A 13,409-nucleotide genomic window follows, 5' to 3' on the forward strand; every position below is an offset into this window, starting at 1 on the left:
TGGACTGCAAAATATGCACCCTTCAGGGAAGAACTTCATTCAGGCTTCTTAAACCCACTTCACCTGGAAGATCCACTCTTTTAGCCTTGTGCCCCTTCCACGCCCCCTCTACTACATGGAGAGATCCAGCCCTAGAGCACCAGGGTGGAAGAAGCCCTAGGATATCTGTCCAAAGACATGAGGTCCACTCAAAAGCTCCCCCCACCAAGGAGAGAAGAGGACAAGACTCACCTGCAGATGAGGTCTCAGGGCCCTGAGAATGAGCACAATGTTTGTAAGGAAAGAGAAATGGGATTTCAGTGGGACATGGAAGTCTGAGAAAGAGCCTCTGCAAAGATAGCTCTAAGGGAGGTGTGATTGTGAAGGTGGGCTGGTCACTGAGTTCTTTGTAGTACAAGGTACCAGACAGAAGCCAGACTCTGGGGGGAACCTGCGTGCTGGTGAGCAGTGGGCTTAAAACCCTAAACCAATGAGAATCGAATCCCTTCCCAGCAGCTTCTGCACAGATCAGTGATGTTTGCTTGGTCTTTCTCTTTTCTGTGGTCTAACCTGATCTGTTCTGAGATCAGAGAATTGGAATAGAAAAGCCTGACTGAGATGAAACGAGCAAAGAGAAGACAAGGCCTCCTAAATCTGGTGAAGACAGAACACAGATAACCAAAGGTGAGGATGGGAAGAAACAGATTGAGTTCCAAGTCCCATCCACAGTATCCCAGGGCCTGGGAATCCCTGGAAGTGCCAGAGGTGTGTACTCCCTGGGAGATGCGACCCCAAGTGTCAGAGGAAGCCCTATGGAGCAAGGAAGGGAGGGCAGGGTCTCTAGGATGGGCACTTCCATACAGGCTGCCCATGTCAATTTCTCAGAGTGACCGTGACAGATCCTGAGTAGGACAGTTTGAGGCAAAGGAAAGTAAGTTTTCTGAAGACGGGTGAATTCCACCTTCTCCTGACAATGAAACAGAAATCCCGTCCTGCTCAGAGGTACTGTGTAGGAGGGATTGTGAATTCCCATCCTGCACAGAGGTTGGCTGGGAAGTTCAACTGTCTAAAGACAATGTGGCCAAAGTCTTCTTTATCTTTCAAAGATATATCTTTAACTTCCTGCAAATTCAATCCTGGAAAAAAGCCTAGAATATACAAGCGTGGGTTTTTCAGGAGAACAAGGGGAGAAGGTGATAGTGGCATATCAGAGAAGGAGAACAATAGTCTAATGGTCCCCGTGTTACTTAATGAATCACACATGGTGTCCAGCATTCTTCCTTACCTGTAGACATGTACATGCAGTAGATGTTTGAGCAGTGACTGAATTAATCCTCACAGAATTGTTTTTGGCCATTTCCAGGCATAGAGGCCAGAAGAAGTCATTAGTTACAAGAGCAAGCAATAATTCGCTGGTCTGAATTTTGTTCAGTTTCTGTGTTTGCCCTTCATAGATGGATAAAAGTCTCTGAATCTGGCATTGAAGACAGTGTTTTCTCTATTGTTATGGATTGAATAGTGTCCCCCAAAATGTGTGTCAACCTGGCCAGACCATGATTCCCAGTATTGTGTGGCTGTCCTGCATTTTGTGATCTGATGTGATTACTTATGGGTTGTAAATTCTAACCTCTGTGATGTTAATGAGGCGGGATTAGAGGCAGTTAGGTTAATGAGGGAGGACACAATCTACAGGATTAGGGTGAGTCTTGAGTCAGTCTCTTTTGACATACAAAGAGAAAAGTAAGCAGAAATGAGAGGGACCTCATACCACCAAGGAAGAAGTGCCTGGAGTGGAGCACGTCTTTTTGACCCAGCGTCCACGCGCTGAGAATTTCCTAGGCCAGGGGAAGATAGATGACAAGGACCTTCCCCCAGAGCCACAAAGACAGAAAGCTTTCTCCTAGAGCTGGTGCCCTGACTTCAAACTTCTTGCTTCTTAAACTGTGAGAGAATAAGTTTCTGTTTGTTAAAGCCATCCACTTGTGGTATCTTTGCTATAGCCACACTAAACTAGATAACTAAAAAACACATTTATAAAATAGTCAAAAAAAAAAAGTTTCAAATACACACACATACACGTATGATGTTACTAAACTTTAAAAGGTTTTACATTCTTATAACACATTTAACAATAGAGATTTGTATACAGAAGTTATAATAAGAGCCATCCCCACATAAGTATATTGTACCTGCTCCCCCAAAGTGTCCAGTGTCCAAAGATACATATGTATCCTTTTACATACTTCTTTTTGCCAGGACACACGTAAGGACATTCATTTGTTTGTTTTTATGGAAATTAGGTCACACTCTACCCATGTTTTTCTCTGAATCACTCTTCACTTGACAATTTCTCATGGTTCCTCTAAATCAGCAGACATGGAAGAAGCACTCTTTTTGGTTCTTCTCATTTTTAACTCCCACCACTCTTCTGTCAGTTTGTTGTACTGTGGTGGCTTGCATGTTGCTGTGATGTTGGAAGCTATGCCACCGGTATTTCAAATACCACCAGGTTCACCCATGGTAGACAGCTTTGAGTGGAGCTCTGGTTTTAGACAGACTAGGAAAAAGGACCTAGTGATCTATTTCTAAAAAAAACTGGCCAGTGAAATCTTACGAATAGTACTGGAACACTGTCTGGCTGAATGACAGAGGATAACCCCTTAGGTTGGAAGGCACTCAAAATACGAGTGGGGAAGAGCTACCTCCTCAAAGTAGATCCCACTTTAATGACATTTGCTGATGGGGCACAACTCAAAATGAGAAGAAACTGACGCAAAAATCCATTAATACTCAGAGTGTGGAATGAAGGAATTATGAATCTGGGGAAATTGGAAGTCATCAAAAATGAAATGGAATGCATAAAAGGTCAATAATCCTAGGCATTAGTGAGCTGAAATAGCTTGGTTTTGGACATTTTAAACTAGACAATGGTATGTTCTACTATGCCAGGATTGAGATACTGTAGAGAACGGCATCATATTCATCGCTACAAAGAACATTTCAAGATCTGTTCTGAAGTACAACACTACGAGCAATAGGATAATATCCACAGGCCTACCAGGACGACCAGTTAATAAGACTATTATTCAAATTTACACACAAATCATGAATGTGAAAGATGAACAAGTTGAAGGTTTTTACCAAGTTCTGCAGTTTGAAACTGATCAAACATGATGCATTGATCAATCAAGATGTACTGATAATTACGTAATTGGAATGCGAAGTTGAAAACAAAGCAGACAAATCAGTAGTTGGAAAATAAGGTATTGATGATAGAAATGACACTGAAGCTTACATGATAGAATTTGGCAAGACCAATGACTTATTCATTGCACATACCTTTCATCAGGAGCATAAACGGTGACTATACTCGTGCACCATTCCAGGCAGAATAGACAGGAATCAAATTTGTGGAAGGTGATGATGGAGAAGGTCAATATCATGAGTCAGAATCTGGCCAGGGGCTGACTGCAGAACAGATGATCAGCTGCTCATATTCACGTTCAAGTTGAAGCTGAAGAAAATTAAAACAAGTCCATGAGTCAAAGTATGCCCTTGAGTATATCAAACCTGAATTTAGAGACCATCTCAAGAGTAGATTTGATGCACTGCACACTAATGATCGAAGACCAGATTAGTTGTGGGATGATAGCAAGGACATCATATATGAAAAAAAACAAAAAGTCATTAGAAAGACAGGAAAGAAAGAGAAGACCAAAGAGGATGTCACAAGAGACTCTGAATCTTGCTCTTGAATGTACAGTAGCTAAAGAGAATGGAAGGAATAATAAAGTAAAAGAGCTCAATAGAATAATTGAAAGGGAAGCTGGAGAAGACAAAGTATGATAATAATAATGTGAACAGATCTGGAGTTAGAAAACCAAAAGGGAAGAAAACACCTGGCATTTCTCAAGCTGAAAGAACTGAAGGAAATATTCAAGCCTCTAGGTGCAATACTCAAGGATTCTATGGGCAAAATATTGAACAACACAGGAAACATCAAAAGAAGACGGAAGGAATACACAGACTCAATACACCAAAAAGAACTGGTCAACGTTCAACCATTTCAGGAGGTAGCAGATGATCAAGAGCTGATGGTACAGAAGGAAGAACTCCAAGCTGCACTGAAGGCATTGGCAAAAAACATGGCTCCAGGAATTGATAGAGTACCAAATGAGATGTTTCAACACATGGGTGCAGTGCTGGAGGCGCTCACTTGTCTATTTCAATATATTTGGAAGACAGCTACCTGACCAAATGACTGGAAGAGAGGTGCTCCAACGCAATGCGGAAATTATCGAGCAATGCCATTAACATCACATGCAAGAAAAATTTTGCTGAATATAATTAAAAACAGTTGCAGAAGTACACAGACAGGGAACTACCAAAAATTCAAGCTGGATTCAGAGGAAGACATGGAACATGGGATATCATTTCTGATGTCTGATGGATCTTGGCTGAAAGGAGAGAATATCAGTAAGATGTTTACCTATTTTTGTTTACTATACAAGCACACTCAATGTGTGGCTCATGACAAATTATGGATAGCTTAGCAAAGAATGGGAATTCCAGAACACTTAACTGTATTCATGCGGAATATGTACTTTTTTTTTTTATGTACATAGACCAAGAGGCAGTCATTTGAGTAGAACAAGGGGATGCTGTGTGGTTTAAAATCAGGAAGTTGTGTGTCATGGTGGTATCCTTTCACCATACTTACTCAATCTGTATGCTGAGCAAACATTCTGAGAAGCTGGTCTCGAAGAACAAGAACATGGCATCAGTTTTGGAGAAAGATTCACTAACAACCTATGATATGCAGCTGATACGACCTTGCTTGCTGAAAGTAAAGAGGACTTGAAGCAGTTACTGATGAACAGCAACCACTACAGCCTTCAGTATGGATTACACCTCAACATAAAGAAAACAAAAATTCTCACAACTGGACCAGTAAGGAACACCATGATAAAAAGAGAAAATACTGAAGTCATCAAGCATTTCATTTAACTTGAATCCATAATCAATGCCCACAGAAGCAGCAGTCAAGAATTCAAACAATGTATTGCATTGGGCAAATCTATTGCAAAAGACCTCCTTGAAGTGTTGTGAAGGAAAGATGTCACTTTGAGGACTAAGGTGTGCCTGAGCAAAGCCATGATATTTTCTATCACCTCACATGCTTGAGCAAGTTAGACAATGAATACGGAAAACCAAAGAACTGATTCATTTAAAATATGGTGTTGGCAAAGAATACTGAATATACCATGGACTGCCAGAAGAATAAACAAAACCATCTTGAAAGAAGTACACCAAGAATGCACCTTAGAAGCAAGGATGGCGAGCTTCGTCTCATGTGCCTTGGACATATTTTCAGGAGGGACCTGTCCCGGGAGAGGCTCATCATGCTTGGAAAAGCTGAAGGTCAGAAAAAAAGAGGAAGGCGCTGAACAACACGAACTGACACAATGGCTGCAAGAATGGGCTCAAACATAGCAATGATTGTGAGGATGGTTCAGGATCAGGCAGTGTTTCATTCTGTTTTACACAGGATCGATGGCATCTAACAGCAACAACAACTAACATATGTATGTATGCATATGTGTGTGTGTGTGTGTATATACCCATTGCCGTCAAGTCGGTTCCAACTCATAGTGACCCTACAGGACAGAGTAGAACTGCCCCACAGAGTTCCCAAGGAGCGCCTGGTGGATTCGAACTGCTAACCTTTTGGTTAGCAGCTATAGCTATTAACCATTATGCGACTAGGGTTTCCATATATATGTATATATATACACACATACACACACATATATATACACACACTCATATATATGTGTGTATATATATATATATGTTCCCTTCACTAGTTTTGCACCTCTAGAGATCCCAGGCTAAGACATTTGGTACCTACAGTGATTGTAGAGGAACCAAATCTTAAGGATGAGTTTTCTGAATTGATTCTCAAGTCTAGCTAGTCTTAAAGGCACTGATGACTGTCTCCAGAAGTAAACAGGCTATTGCTAATCCATGGTGGGAGGTGACAATAGAAATACGCAAAATACTACTACCACTGGACCAAATATTTGTGAGAGACAAGGCTCTGCCTGATTACATATTTGATACTTTTCTATAATTTTGTCAGAATAAGAATAATAAGGAAGCTGCTTGGTTGGTCCTGCTTTTGGAGCCACACTGGTGAATGAAAGAAATGGGCTCAAAGCTCAAGCACCACATACAAGATCTGAAAGCTGCCACTTGTGCCCAGAAAGAAAACCATATTTCTTATAGTAACAAGGCTAATGCTGCCAAAAATAAACTCAGATTCTTATCATAAGAGTGACTGAATTAAAGCGCCAGTTGAATATCCAGCCTCAAATGGTGTCTGAAGTTAAAGTGAGGGCACTGATTGGGAAGAAATGGGATCCTGAAACTTGGGATGAGGACATATGGGCAGACAGTCAGGAAGCGGGGGACAATGAACCTCCAATTTCTGTTGAATCGCTCTTCCTAACAGAACCAGACCTCTTACTCCCATCTGAAGAGATTCTCTAACTTTGCCTGCTAAGGCACCCTTCCCAGTAAAACAATTATCCCTTCCACCTCCATCTGATGAGATTACCCCAGCTGTGCCTGAAGTGTCTTGTTTGAGTTATCTCCTGGGGTGGGGTCTGGGGCATTGCCTGGGGCATTACCTTAGGCAGATGCCTTATAAGACACGGCTGAACATCCCACTGCCACTGCCCATTTTTGCTTCTAGACCTATACCTAGACTTCAGTCCCAACAAGCCCCAAAAGGTGAACTATGAAGTGTGACCCAGGAGAAGGTATGCTAAACTCCAAAAGAACTACTTGATTTTTCTAATACATACATACATACAGAAACCTGGTGAACATGTGTGGGAATGGCTATTATGGGTGTGGGATAACGGTGCAAGCAACATAAAGGTGAATTAGTCTAAGTTTATTGATATAGGCCAAGGAAGCATAGATTCTTCATTCAGTGTTTCAGCTTGAGAGGTTAGAAAAGGATCTCATAGTTTATTTGGCTGGTTTACTGAAGCATGGATTAAGTGGTGGCCTACAATAAATCAAGTGGAAATGCAGATCTGCCATTGTATAATGTAGGAGAAGGTATCCAAAGGCTGAGGGAAATTGGCAGGTTAGAATGGATTTATTAGGCTGGACCCACAGACCCACACACGGAGTGCCCAGAGGGCTCTCTTTTTACCATAGCGGTGAGGTACAAATTTGTGCAGCAAGCCCCAGCATTATTGAAGACTTCTGTGGTTGCTATTTTATGTAAGTAAGAGTCCACAGTGAGAACTGCCCTAACTGAATTAAGACACCTAACTACAATGCAGCTGCCTGGACCCCGTGGTGGTAACAGCCAAGTGGTGGCACTCAATTAACAAAGACAAGGTGAGTGTGGTTACCATAACAGACAGTAGAGTCAAAGCAGTAATCAGAATAGTCTGCTTGCATGGATTTATGGCATTGGCTACTTAGTCATAGTGGCCCTGGGAGTGAAAGAGCTGGGAAATGTACATCTCCTGGTACCTAGTGTCTTAGATATCTAGTGCTCCTGTAACAGAAATACCACAAATGGATGACTTTAACAAAGAAAATTATTCCCTCACAGTCTTGGAGGCTCTATAAGTCCAAATTCAGGGTGCCAACTCCAGGGGAAGGCTTTTTCTGTCACTCCTAGGGGAAGGTCGTTGTCACCAATCTTCCCCTGGACAAGAAGGTTCTCAGCATAGGGATCCTAGGTCCAAAGGATGTACTGCTCCTGACACTACTTTCTTGGTGGTACTGAGGTCCCCCTGTCTCTCTGCTCTTTTCTCTTTTATATCTCAAAAGAGATTGACTTAAAACACAACTTAATCTTGTAGATTGAGCCCTGCCTCCTTAACATAACTGCTTCAAATCCTCGCTCATTAACATCACAGAGGTAGGATTTACAATACATTGGAAAATCACATCAGCTGACAAAATGGTGGATAATCGCACAATACTGGGAAGCATGGCCTAGTCAAGCTGATATATACATTTTGGGAAGACAGAATTTAATCCCTAACACCTAGTATGCAGCTATCAACCTGTTAATGCCTTTTTCTCCATACCTGTTTCGAAGTATCACCAGAAACAGTGTGCCTTCTCTCTGACCTAAGTGTATAAGGACCAAATAATGTAGAGGAATCTCTGTTATATTTTCTCCATCTTACCAATATTTGGCCTCATAGGCAGACCCAGGCACTTCATTGCACAGCAGAATGAGGAGATTAAAGCCCCAACATTCTTGCCAGTGGACCAGGAAGGTAGCTGCTCAGACATCAGACAGCCTCAGAGAGACAGAGACCAGGTGGCTCAAGAGAGGGATACCATAAAGTTGTTTTTCATACCCCCCCGACTCCCACAGTTGCATATGCTTTGCTCTGACCCTAAGAAGTAGATCAATCCTTTGAGAACTGCATTATGGGTTAGAACACCAACAAGGTCCCAAACTGAGTGACACTCCCATAGATTACATCCAAATATCACTGCAAAGTCTTCAAAATCTTAACTGACATCTGAGCCACAGCATCCAGAAGTTGGGAAAGAACTTGCAGCCTGAACATAACTGGGTCAAGTGATTCCTAAAACAAACAACATCGACATTTTCTGTAAGATTGAAGTAAGACATAGTCTTGGAATCATAGACAAAAACTTTAAAAAGCTACTTTAACCACGCTCAAAGAAGTAACAGGCACACCTTAGAAAAATAGAAAAATACATAGAAAACATTCACAAATGAAAATTTTAGACAGGAAAAATAGAGATAAAAAATTCACTTGATCAGCTCTACAGCAGAATGCTGTTGACAGACAAAAGGATCAATGAGATGAAAATAGTTCAATTGAAAATATCCAATCTGAAAACAGAGAGCAAATATTGAAAAAAAAAATGAACAGAGCCTCAAAAAAATCCAAAAATATCTAACATTTATTTATCGGAATTCCATAAGGAGTAGAGAAAATATGTGGTGTAGAAAAAAGTATTTGAAGAAATACTGGCTCAACACTTTCCCAATTTGTTGAAAGACATAAACTTACAGATTCAAGAAGCTATGCAAACTCCAGCAAGTTAAACTCACATAATTTTACCCCCAAATGCCTCACTGTCAATTGTGGAATAACAAGGACCAAGAAAATATCTTCAAAGAAGCTAGAGAGAAAACAACTCATCTCACACAGGAAAAACAATTGGAATGACTCTGTATTCATCATCAGAAGCCATGGAGGCCAAAAAGCTGTGAAAACAACATTTTTTCAACACTGAAAGAAAAGAAACATTAACCCAGTGTTCTATAGGCTGTTATTTCCTTCACGAGTAAAGGAAAAATATTGACATTCTCAGGTGAAAGACGATTAAGAGAATTCATCGCCACCAGACTTGTTCTAAATGAAACACTAAAGGAAGTTGTTCAGGTGGCAGGCTTGGAATTTCAGGAATTATGGAAAGCAACACAGTGGAAAGTATCTTCTGAAGTTCGCCCTTCAGCCAAAGATTAGACAGGTCTATAAAACAAACAACAACACACGTGAAGAAACTGTTTCTTAGTTCAATCATGTGTATGAGACCAAATGTGCAAAACCTGCCCAAAAGCACAGAAAAGAGGGCAGGATGGAACAGGAATCATGGCAGATGGAAACGGGGAACTGGAGCATAGGAGAGTGTTGACACATGATGAGGATTGCAACCAATGTCAAAAACAATTGTGTATAAATGGTTGAACAAGAAAGTAATTTGCTCTGTAAAGTTTCAAATAAAGCACAATAAAAAAAAAAAAAAGTGGTAGGTATCTGGGTAAACATATTATGCCAACCCTGCTGTCACTGCACAACATGGCGGAGGACTCCCCTCTTTGGAAAGACTTGCTAGCCTATTGGAAACACTTTGGAATATACTCTTGGTGGCAAATTAGTATTAAAGAATGGCATTAATTTTGAAAATATGAGATGTCTGTACTCATGTCTGGTGAATAAACTAGATAATAACATTTTCAGAGCTAAATGAGATGTTCTAACAGAAAAATAGGCCTGAATTCCCACGTGGGCCATGAGCCTAATCTGAAGGCCTTTCCCACAGAGGCATTTCAGGCACCTCTAGAGCAGCAGGAGCACTGGGGAATGCATGTATCAACCTCCCCCAGGGCCTTCTCTGAGGGGTAAGTACCTGCTTTAGTACTAAGCGTTCATAAATAGTCATTCTGCATAAGGTCTTCAGGTTCAAGTCTGTAATCCAGCTGGGATTCTGTGTGTGCTGCATCTCTGCATCAAAAGAACATGCTTCTAGAAGCAGAATGCCAGGAGAGAGGCGGTTGGGCAGTTGGGGGTGGAGGGTGCTGCACAGACAGGGGTGCCCGAGGGAGGCACAATATAGTCATTCTGCAGCAGGTCTAGTCATTCTGCATAAGAATTAGAATGCTTCTGTCAATGCACAATAGTTTACATGCAGAACATAAACAAAGTTACTGAAGGACAAAGTTGAATAGTAAACCAAGCCACTCCCTGTCAGTCCTTACCTGAGAGGGTCTTCATCAGGACTTCCGGGGATGGAGAAGGACACAGAAAACGCTGATTTATTTTACCTCTTCCTTCCTCAAGAAACAGGAACTGGTGTTAAGATGTCAGGTGTCAAGCCCCAAACTCCTCTTCTGGTCTGTATCTAAGGTGTATAATAAAACTGGGAATGAGGCAATCAGCCGTGAGCAGACAGACCCAGAGTATTCCCAGTGCCCCACATCTTTGAGCTCCAGTGAGATCCTGTTCTTAGTCACTACATTAGCAGAGGAGCTGAAAGACTGAAATTCCTTATTTTCAGGCAACTTGGGCTTCAAGCAGGCACTTATTGCTAAAGTCGTATTTCTCTGTGTTAATTTATGATCCTTAACTCAAATCCGGAGTTCGGAGCTGATTTTGATAACTCCTCCTTAGTCTGTGTAGACAAGAGTCTGCTCACAGTCAGGGAAGACAGTGGAGGAAACAAAGTCCCTAGCCCAGAGGAGGGACTGCTCCCCAAATTGGGGCAATGCCCCTGGGGAGCACTGGCGAGGTGCACTGTCCCCTCTGTGGCTTTGTGTTCTGCTCCTGGAATTGCACCCTGGGGGCCTCCATATGCAGACCCATAGTCCGTGGGTGGCCACAACTCCCGCCCTTCAGGGTCATAGGCACCTTGCGATATGCTTCCTGCCCTCCTTCTGAGCATAAGCGCTGAGATCACGCATGGCAGAACCAGTTCCGAGGTCCAGACCCTAGGCCTTGCCCTCCTTGGCCTTAGGCTTCCCCTAGTCCTGGGGGAACCCGCAAGCCTGGCGGGTGCGAGGTTAGCACCGGGCTCGGAGGGCTTGGGCCTGTCTCAAAAGGCTCAGGGCGCACGCAGGTTCCGCCTCCTTGGAGCCTGCGGGCTTGCGGCCGGCAGCCGGGCCATCTCCTGCCTCCCTCGGCCGCCCTCTCTGAGCAGCAGCTCCCCTCCCCCCACCCCACCAACAGCCCAACAGTCGCACTGCCTGCTTTCTGCTTCTAGAAGCCTGTTCTTTTGGATTACAGACTTGAACCTGAAACGCACAACTTTAAAACTACTAGATGGGGTGGCGGGGCGGGGGGGGTTGGGTGGCAGTGAAAAAAGGAAAAAAAATTAAGAAAAGAACAATTACAAAAAAAGTCTTAGAAGACTATCCTCACATTATGGACTCAAGAAGGCTGCGGATACACAACTGCATAGATAGCATACTGTTGTCTCTTTCTTTGCAAATAAGTCTTAAATGAGGGAATTTGGTACCGGGAATAGTTGTAGAGCCTGACTTTGGGGAAATCTGGGATTGATGAATTGGCTTGCATGAGGCTATAAGCCCTGATAGTCAATATTTAAAGATGAGATTTGAGCAACCTAGAACATGCATCAGAATTTCTTCTAAGTAAATTAGCACCAGAAGATGCCTTTAACCACCTAAATAAAATGGGTCAGTAGTTCAAGATCTCCCTACAAAGAAAATGGCAGACCTAGATCATTTCCAGTCAGGTTCCAGCAAACATGCAAGAAACAGTCATTTTAATCTTGTACATAGTCAACAGAAATTAGAAAACCATGAGATACTCCACTAACTTGACCCTTAAGGCTAGTTTAAAAATGATAGCAAATTAGAGAAGGAAGGTAGGAGAAGAGTTAGAGGACAAGCACACTCAGTAACTAAGATGCAAAACCCTACGTAAGATGCTAGCAAAGGAAATCCAGCAAAGTATAAACCATGTAACATGCCATGATCAAGGCGGTTTATTGCAGGCATACAAATTTGAGTGAACATTAAAGATTTAGTAATTTCATTCACCACATGCATAGGTGAAAGAAGAGAAGACATATGCTCACCTCAAGAGATGGGGGCAAAGCAGGTTGATAAAATCCAATCACACGGAGAGATAAGGGCTAGGAGCAAACATGGAACAGAAAAGGAGTTCCCGAACGTGGAAAACTACAACTAGCATGATAGTTCATGGTGACGTGTGGGACATTCTCTTTAAAATTAATAAACAATAAAATAAGGATGCTTCTATCATTATTTTTATTAAACATTTAACACTGGAAGTACAAAAAGAGAAAAAGTATAACTGCTATTCATAGATTATAGGACTGTCTCCATTGAAAACCGTAGAAAACACTGGAATTAATAGTAATCATAAATAAAAAAATAAATTGAAATTTCAATGCATCAGCATCAAGCGGACTCGGTCATAGCTCTTAGGTGAAAACAAAGGACACTGATAGGGAAAGAGCAGGTTCAGGTGGGCTAGACCAAGGAGGGAAGAAAATTATTCTGCACTGGGCTGAACTTACAAGCACGGGTATGTGTGTTAGTTACCTAGTCCCTCCATAACAAAAAATAACACAACTGGATGGCTTTAAAGAACAGAAATTTATTTGTTCATAGTTCAGTAGGTAGTAGTTCAAATTCAGGGCATGACTGTAGTGGGAAGTCCTTCCTTGTCTACCTCAGCTTCTAGTAGACGCCAGAAATCATTTGTGTTCCTGGCCTTGTGGACGCATCTGTCTTCTTTGTCTGTCTTCCTCTTTGCCTGTTTGTGCCTGTGTGTATTCTGCTCCTTTTATAACTAAGAAGAGTAAGGCTTAGGACCCACCCTACATTGGTATGACCTCATTCACATAATAAAAGGAGGCCCCCTATTTCCAAACAAGGTCAGATTTACAGGTAAAGGGGTTAGGATTTCCACATACATTTTGGAGGGACACAATTCAATCCCTAACAGTCGACTTACCAGATATTCTGGATTGAGAGTACTCGCATGAACAGCTGAGAGTGGTTCCAATTCTTTGCTACATTCGTTGGCTGAAACTTGTCTCAATGGTCACCCATAGGAATGCTGGAGCAATTTATG

The 13,409-nt window shown here is 42.0% G+C and overlaps 1 long non-coding RNA gene across 3 annotated transcripts in view; it reads right to left on the minus strand.

Annotated features, from left to right (window-relative positions):
• LOC135229562 (uncharacterized) overlaps nucleotides 1–13,409 on the minus strand; it is a 97,125-nt gene that overhangs the window by 41,990 nt on the left and 41,726 nt on the right. The window contains exons 1-2 of one of the 3 annotated variants that reach the window (XR_010320252.1): nucleotides 10,195–10,516; nucleotides 3,319–3,493 (exon numbers count right to left, since the gene is read on the minus strand). This is a non-coding gene — a long non-coding RNA (uncharacterized LOC135229562). Of the gene's footprint in view, nucleotides 1–3,318; nucleotides 3,494–10,194; nucleotides 10,517–13,409 lie in introns of those variants that run through there. The other 2 variants (XR_010320251.1, XR_010320253.1) reach the window with 2 other exon arrangements.

Source organism: Loxodonta africana, unplaced genomic scaffold (assembly GCF_030014295.1).
Source record: "Loxodonta africana isolate mLoxAfr1 unplaced genomic scaffold, mLoxAfr1.hap2 scaffold_394, whole genome shotgun sequence".
Lineage (NCBI taxonomy): Eukaryota > Metazoa > Chordata > Mammalia > Proboscidea > Elephantidae > Loxodonta > Loxodonta africana.